The sequence below is a fragment of the Cavia porcellus genome, unplaced genomic scaffold (genome assembly GCF_034190915.1).
Source record: "Cavia porcellus strain 051 isolate PalLab524CR breed Dunkin Hartley unplaced genomic scaffold, mCavPor4.1 scaffold_1, whole genome shotgun sequence".
Taxonomy (NCBI): domain Eukaryota; kingdom Metazoa; phylum Chordata; class Mammalia; order Rodentia; family Caviidae; genus Cavia; species Cavia porcellus.
In genome coordinates, this window is record NW_026947484.1 from 119,837,367 (window position 1) to 119,846,171 (window position 8,805).

The 8,805-nt window shown below is 33.7% G+C and overlaps 1 pseudogene; it reads right to left on the reverse strand.

Annotated features, from left to right (window-relative positions):
* Positions 1-1,505: 1,505 nt before the first annotated feature.
* On the reverse strand, positions 1,506-7,517 carry LOC134476419 (RING finger protein 141-like; annotated as a pseudogene).
* Positions 7,518-8,805: the final 1,288 nt, after the last annotated feature.

Sequence of the window (8,805 nt, forward strand, 5' to 3'; positions counted from 1 at the left end):
AGTTTGACTACTATAATGCATATATTTAGAGAACACATTAATTTGTTCAGTACTTAATGAGGAGAATCTATTTTAGAAAATAATCATTTAGCTGATTTTTCAGGATAAATTTGTATTTAGTGTAATTTCCATGTGCTTATATACATACTCAGCCTCCTCATGGCACTTGCTATTTTTTTATGTATCATAAGTTTACACTACACTGTTGATTGACTTCATGTAAATGTGTCTCCCCAGTTTGACTGTTGGCTGCCACTGGCTAAAAAGTACAAAATAGTTATCAACAATCTTTTACAGTAACATGTAATAAGTGTGCTTAGTGGTGTAAAATTCCTAATGACATGATGCACTTAGTACTATAGAGCTATGCATTTCTCTTTGAAAAGGCAGTAATGATTGTTAAAATTATGTTAGAAATGAAAATATTGTTATAAATGAAAATGCAGAAACTTACATAATATTTATTAATTAAAAACAATGCTAGGATCATTACACATTAGTGTATATATATAACATATAAAATATGGCATTAAAATAACATTTTCCAAAAGAAAAACCTTTAGTGAAATGAGTGACCGTGTCTTGCATTTTTGCAAAAATATTAAATCTCTTGCATAGTAGAGGGCATGTGGATTCTCTTAATTGCAATTGCCTTAAACCTGTTGTAATGGTACCTGACACAAAACCTCTGGAAAACCCCACTGTGCAGTCCTAGAAGAATAAAAGTTAAAAAGCAAGTAACATTTTAGTATTGCTACAAATATAATTTGAAACTCATGGGCTTCAGAAGAGTCAAGAAGTATCCCTGAAAACTGTGGAATTCTGTATTCTCTACAGTAAAAGTGGTTTAATGAAGTGTGTAAGTGTATTGACTCTGGAAACCAGCCTGTCTAGACACAACTTCATCTTATAGCGTTTTATGGTTTCACAAAAGTTATTTCCACTTGTAACTTTATTTGTAAACGTAGCTAACACTCCTGTCCACCCACAGAATGGTGGTGAGATGTAAAAATATTAATGTTGTGATATGTTTGACAACATGCCCAGTACAGAGGTAATGCTGTTTTATTAAATATGAAACTAGATTTTGCATTCTTTAACATGGATTTTTCTACCATTTCTACATGGTTGGGATAGTTATAATGTTAAGATATATTTTTAAATTTGGTAGATGACAACATCCTTCACTAATCTTTATTTTTAAAATATCTTTGCTGGTATACCATGTTTACTACTCAGATCATCTTAGCAAATTCTAATAACTTTGAGAATTGATCAGCATCATAAATCAATTAAAATTGGTTTGAACTACCATCACTGCAATATTAGGTTTTTGTCTTTTTGGAAGATATTGGAAGTTTATGTTAAAAATGAGACATATTGTTAGAACAGCAAAAATACGAGGAACAAAAATAAATATTTCTGTATCTATGCCACAATCTGTTTCCATTCTTCCTCTATGATCACAATGTATTTGCAGTCCATAGTATAAATCTAACCCAAGGCTATGGCCTGTGGTGCTGCCCTACCTCATCAACTATGTTAAGACTATAACTGGCCAGGTCATCTTCAGTGGATGCATCTGTCACCACCCATAATTAATTTGCTCTAGTCATCTGTAGGTAAAAGATAGAACAATTCATCTGTGTTGATCACTCCACTTCTGACCAAAGCTGTGCACACAAAGCAGGGTGAAGTCAGTTTTTCCATCCATATCATTACAGAATTCCTCCACCCTTCCCATCCAAACTCTAGCCTGACCAGATGTTAAAGAAGTGGGTCTTCACCTGCTTTTTCAGAGGTGAAACTCTAAGCCAACACTCTTGCTGTTTCATCTAGAATGTCTTTATGTCTTTATGAAGCTGGATAAACCTGCGTGAATTCACGATCCAAGATTCTTCCACAGTGTTATTGCTTTTGTTAATCTTGATACAGTCCACACATACAACCCAAAAGACAGAGGAATCAGCCTCAGGTTGTGGCTCAGTTAGATGTTTCCCCTGGACAGCAGTTACCTTAGTAGCTTAGTAGATACATCATTGAGTTCAGCTACTTTCCCAAGAAAGTCTTCCTAATTGAGCCATCATTTTCTCCAACCAATGTCACCTTTTGCTACTTTTTTCAGGTAACTTAATAACTAGTTGCATCATTCTGAAATTTTCTGGCCTATGACAAAATTATACTTTTAGAATCCAGAAGAAGCATTGCACATATTTCTCCAGATTCAAGGCATCAAGGTCCTACAGTGGCAGTGTGATGTTGGTCTTCCCGTTTGACCCTCCAGCAGCCACAGCACTGGCTTGTTGGGTGTCTTAGTTACTTTATGTCTCGCTAAGACAAAATACCTGAAGCCCAAGTTGGGAAACGAAAGGTTTATTTCTTACAGTTTTTGGAGGTTTTAGTCCACACTCGGCTCCAAGGCAGGTGGGCATGGCTGGGTCACAGTTCATGGCGGCTGCAAAAAGCAAACAGGAACTGGCAAAGAGCAAGACACACCTTCTTCCTGCCATTACATCACATCCTGGCTCCACCCCTTTGTGGGTGGAGCACTGACACCATCAATCCAAGCACTAGACAATGAATGAGTAACAAATGCACAATTCAAACTCATGAGGCCTGGGGGACACAGACATAAACCATGACATTGGGAAACCTGCTCAGACCGCTTAACATTAAGCTTTACAAATCTGAAATAAGATATTTATTTCCACTTATTTAAGTAGACACAAAAATATTGGCTATTTTTAAATAACTCCTGCACTAAAAATTACTTGATAATTATAGAAGTAATATGTTTATCACAAAAAAGCTTTCCATCTTTACAGTGGAGAAACAAAGTTTTAGCTCAGAAATTTTAGTAATTTGAACAAAGCCTGGTTATTTGAATAAAGCTCCTTATTTTAAGCACAAATTTATTGAGTGCTGTTTTCAATAAGTATCACAGGTTATTGTATTTGACACATAATGTTCACAGTGAACTTTAAATATTTGAGTCACTTGCTGGAGATAAATTTTACATCATGATTTTGAACCTTAGTCTGTTTGACGTCAAACAGATCTATTATGCAACTCATAATTATGCATTTTTTCATTTGGTTGATTTGGAGTCTTTTTGACACTGTAAAAATCCCTGTTGATCAGCAGAGGCTGCTCAAAGTGCTATTCACATGTGAGATCTAAAACCCCTGGAGTATGATTCAACTTTTCCCAGTCTTGCAAAGGATCTTACTTTGGCATCCTTTAAGTTAGACTTCTTAAAAAAAAAAAAAAAAAGACCAGCTGACTGACTAAAGCTTGAGTGCAGCAAGTACCTCTGTGACTTCATGAACATAATACGGAATAAATTTCCATACACTCAACACAAAAATGCTTGCATAGATAATAATAGAATATATTTGTAAGATGCTCACTTAAACATACATGTAATTTTGCTGCTCCAATTAAACTGCATAACGTTTATAGGAAGATTTTGGTTTGTTTGTTTTTTTAGTATCAGGGATCAAACTCATGACCTTGTGCTTACCAGGCAAGCACTTGAGCCACTGAGCTAAATCCCCAGCCCTATATGCTTATTTTTGAAAAATATAAACTATTATACATTTTCTTATTATTATGATGGGAAGTTTTTGGGAAATTGGTAGAGATCTTTTCTCATATGTTAAGACATCTTCCCAAGGTGTAGAAATTAAGACAGCAAGTGACAAATATCAAACAAGTGTTTGTCATGCAGTAATATTTAACAGGAAGTTACGCTGGCACTCTGACAAATCCAAAAATATTTGCTGAACATCTGAATATGGAAATGTAGATCTCTTTCCAGTTTACTACATTGGCTGTCTATGTGTGTGTCTACTAGTAGAAATAATACAGAGACCATGATACGATCACATAAACTACAGTTGAGCAAGTTGACTTCTGGAGGAAAGGGCCACTGACACTGTTGCCCAAATACTGACAGACGATAGAGTGATGATACATCATAAGGACTGAAAAAGGCAACTACCCCATCCTAGAAAAAGGAAGGACTACTGGTTTCAAATGGCATCTCTTATCAGCCCTTCTTCACCCAGGTTAATTCTCTTATTCCCACAGTCAAGCCCTGGATAGTCCATGACTTTGGGTTGACTCATTTACTAACTAGTACTTACATTTTATCTGAAGTTCCTATTTGACACAGAAAATTACTTCATGGCATTTTTTTCTCAGCATTCTTTCAAAGCACCCTCCTATTTATTATAGATATTCTTGCTTTGACTTTGAGCCAATCTTTGTGCTGTCAATCCCAGTCTTGTCTGCCTCGTTTCCTGAACCATGATCACAAGTCTCCAGTGTCCACACATTGCCCTGACAAGGTCTTTCTCTGTACACTACTTCATTTATTCTCAGATCTGTACCCTATTGTCCCAGATGATTCTAGGTTTCTGCAATAACTCTGGTACCTGGATGTTCTGAGATGTCTCTTACTATTTCCAACAATTCTAAATCTTTGTGGTCTATCAGCTTCTGGGTCCTGCCAAAGCTAGCAGACTGGTTTGGCAGGATGACTGGATTAGAATTCGATCCTATTTTGTACTTTTCCCTGTTTGTGTTTAAAATTAAAAATAGTATTGAGAACCAAAAATGGATGAAGATATGCATGGCATTCAAGCAGAAATTCAGAAAGTAGTTATTTTTTTATGTAACAAATCTCTGCCTTTCTTTCATTTCTTTATCTCCTAATGAATACTTCGATGATATGCTCAAAAAATGCTATTTTTTATTTTCCTCATGTTTTTCCATGTCACATCGCACATTAATTTATATTTATCCTGGATAATGTAACTCTAGTCTTGATCTTCTTGACCTGCTTTGATGGAACATAAGACTGACTCTCTTTCCATTCAGACTATTCAGTCCTACTACTAGCTTGTTAGCCTATAAGTTTGTGTCATGAGTTTGTTTTCATGAGTTTATGTAGTTTTTCTTTTCTTTTTAATGAAATAGAAGAGTAAAAGAAAAATATAAACAATTCAACATAGCCACAAACTTCCAACTCTCCCTTTTAAAAGATGTGTTTACACATCCTAGCATGTAATAATATCCTCCTTTATTTTACTATTTAGAAACAAAACACGAATACAAATGCTAAATAAACTTCATTTTTACAAAGATAAAAATATAGCAATTCAAAACAGTATTTCATGAAACCATGAAGATTGCTTTTGTATATTTGGTACTGTAACAAACAGTTACATTGCCAATATACTTACAATGATAAAAATGAAATAAAATACACTAGATTTGGAATGCATATGAATATTATGTAACTTTGTCTTTATAGTGTAATTATTTTAACTTAAACTATATGAAAAATTTTTTCAATTGGCCAAATTTAAAGTTTGCTTATAATTTTTTATTGTTGTGTTAAAACCAATTGTTGTTTGCATTAAAACCAATTTTGTAAAAATATTAAGCATAAAAATAAATTGATCTAATACATTTTGTTTTATGTTATGTCATCACATATTATGCAAAAATCAAATATTTAAAATATTTAATTAAATCATGAACAGCCTCTGTCACTCAATATATTTTATAAAGTACTTAGCAGGATGATCTGCTGCTCTTTCAAATGTTGAAACTAGCAGTCCTAATATTTCTAACTATCTTTCATTGTTCATATATTTGTGAGACTGTACTTTCAATATGACATGTTTCAAATTGACTTAATGAGCATTTTCCAAACAGTGTCTACATGCCAGTACATTTTCTGAACTGGAATAAAACTGAACAGAGTAAATATGTTACATTTTAAATGTGGATCTCTTGTAAGATCCCATATTTGGCGACTTGAAGTGAATTCCCCTTCTCTTAGAGAATATGAGTCCTCCCAGTTTCTTAGGAGATTATTATATCAGACTTCACTGAGCCTTCCATCTGTGGATTACTGACCTAACTATGGAACTTCAAAACATATGAACTCATGAGTTTGGCCAACACGTTAAGTCCTAGCATGGCTACACCCTGCTGGCTATGTCTCCATATGTCACAAGGCTGGGCTTGGAAACCTTTTACATGTGGTACCTTCTGTGTCTTAGCAACTTCCACTGTGGTAGTCAAGCCAGCTTGTTCTGAGATTATTTCGTAAAGGAACATCTCAGACTTTAATGAGACTCCATGCTACCCTGTTCTATTCTAATTAAGAAACTGGATTTTAATAATTAAGGAATTTATTGGGTTCCTAGTGTTTGTTTGTTAAGTATATTCCCTGTGTGTTTTTCACATTATTCTTCCTCTATTTAAACATTGTGAACCTAAAACATTTTTTAAATTTATGATACTTTACAGTCTTAATCTGATCATATGCAACAAAAAGACTATGAAAAGAGCAAGAAAAAGAAAACAGTTCATTAAAAGCACATTTCTTTGCCAACAGTATATTGATGATGTTCAAAAATATATTTGATTCCTGTATCAGTGATACAAATAAGGCTTAGCACAAAGGATTATACAGTAAAGGGAGAATATTTGGAAAAAAAACAAGAAATTTACTTAAGTTCAGATAGTGTAGTTTAATACTGGCGAGACTGAATTCACCACGGCTCCTTCTAAAAATCTGTTTCTCTCTTTCCTCTGTCATGGAATGGCAGTGCTTCATGGATGTTACTTTCTTTGGTTACAAAACCAAAAATGACTGTAAATTTCTGCAGCCGTAGATCTGTTGCTTCTTGCAGGCAGCTTCATATATCTTTTCATTGATCATGTTTTCCATATTAAATAACTTACTAAATATTTTTGAGTGAAATTGACTTTTGACCCACCTAAAGCAAGTGATAGGTCTTCATTAAATCTGGTTCTGTACTTATGTCACTTTTGTTTTTATCTTACATTGTGTTAATACCAGTATTTCACAGCTGTTTGTTTTCTTCTTCATTAATTCTTTTCAAAATATGTATGATGGGCATTTAATCTTCTTTAACCTTAATTATAATTCTGAATTACCTGAAATAATTTTTGAAAAATTAGATTGGTATGTAAGATAAAATGACTTTAATTTCTGCTCAGTTGCCCAAATCAGAATCTGTATTAACTTTGAATATGTTTTTCTATATCTCCACATCTGATCAAACAATACATTTTGTTTATTCTATTTTCTCAATATCTTTCCAATCTACTGCTTTTACCACCATCTACACTTTCTGCATTCATTATGCATTCAGTTTTCTCAAACAAGTTGTTAAAAGGGATTTTTTGGCTGGCCAGATGGCCTCTATTTATTCCTGTGCGCTTTTCTTCTTAGAGTCTCTAAAGTGAATATTCTTAAAATAAAACAAACAAAACCAACAACTCACGAATATCTTACTGTCATGCTCATTGTCACCGAATGGGTCCCAGCTTTTAGAGTCAAGTTCAAACTTTATACCACAGTATATGAGGCACCTAAAAATTTACCTTCCATATTTCATTGGCTCTGCTTTCAAACTTTTCCAGTTTAATTTCTCTCGAATGCTGCGTTGCAGACCCACTGGGCTATCCATGATTTTCCACCATAGTATGCACTCTCAACTTTCTCTATTCTAACTCTTCCAACGCCGTACATAGCCAGAGCAAACTGTCTTTGAAGTACCAAAGTATCAGGGTTTTATTAATGTAGATTGACCAGTAGCCCAGAACTAGGAGAAAGGTCACCTTAGGAGACAGGTGTCAAAATGGATGGATAAACTATACCTTGTCCAAGGTGTCTAAGCTAACCAAAGAAGTATGAAAAGTTGAGAACAGATAGGTTCCTTGCCTGTGACAAGAGATATACTGCAAGTCTATAAAAGAATATTCATTTCTCTCACCAGTTACTATCACTGTATCAGAAGATATTGGCAGAGGGTCTAGTAGCTAAGTGAGCCACACTATGACTGGAACTTCTGACCACATGAGTATCAAGACTTCCACATTCTTGGAATGTTTTTCTCTTTTCCTGTAAAAAGAGAATAAGAAAGCTTAATTTCTGACACAGTCTCTAACTTCTTGGGAGAAAGTATGTAAAATTAAAAGAAAATAATCCTTTCTACCCTACTTGGAAAGTTCTACTCACTTCATTTCAAGAGATATAAAGAATGTTTACTATGTAGAATAAATTTCACCTTTGTTTACACAAACTTTATAACAAGATATTAATTATTAATATCCAATTACCTCTTGCTTTCTGGTGTAATAGACTGATTTTAAGTTTCTTCAAGAAAATATATAGATTCTTAAGCACAGCACTATCAGTGATTAAAAAGAAGAACAATAACACTTAGAAACAAGTACTTTCAACAGAGGAGAGGATGTTGCACTTAAGCAGTGGATTCCATTTGAAAAAGCATACCCATTAAAAAATCAATATTCTTAGCTTTTGAGGGTCACAGCAAATGTTTTTAGTACGTACAAAAAAAAAAAAAACAGGACTTACAAGCATTTCACCTGGCAAACATTTTAGACTTAAGATTTTTCAGACTTTCAAACTTTAGAAATTATAAAAACAAATCCTCTTGAGTTTTGTTGACAAACTATTTACAGAATCAAAACAGCATAAAAATGGTAACTATAGCATGAATTGTATAATCTTATCTATGATAGAATTGTATAGGTCATAAAAGAAGATGTATACTTGTACTAATATACTTTATATACTAGAAACTAAGAAAATAAATAAACTTAATTTCCTTTAAATTACAAATTGAATGAATGTTTAACAATAATTGACACTGATGTTTCTTCATCTGGATTTTTCAAAGGAGTTTAGGAAAATCTTAAAGTTTTGTCATTTTAAAAAGTGACTAAAAACTC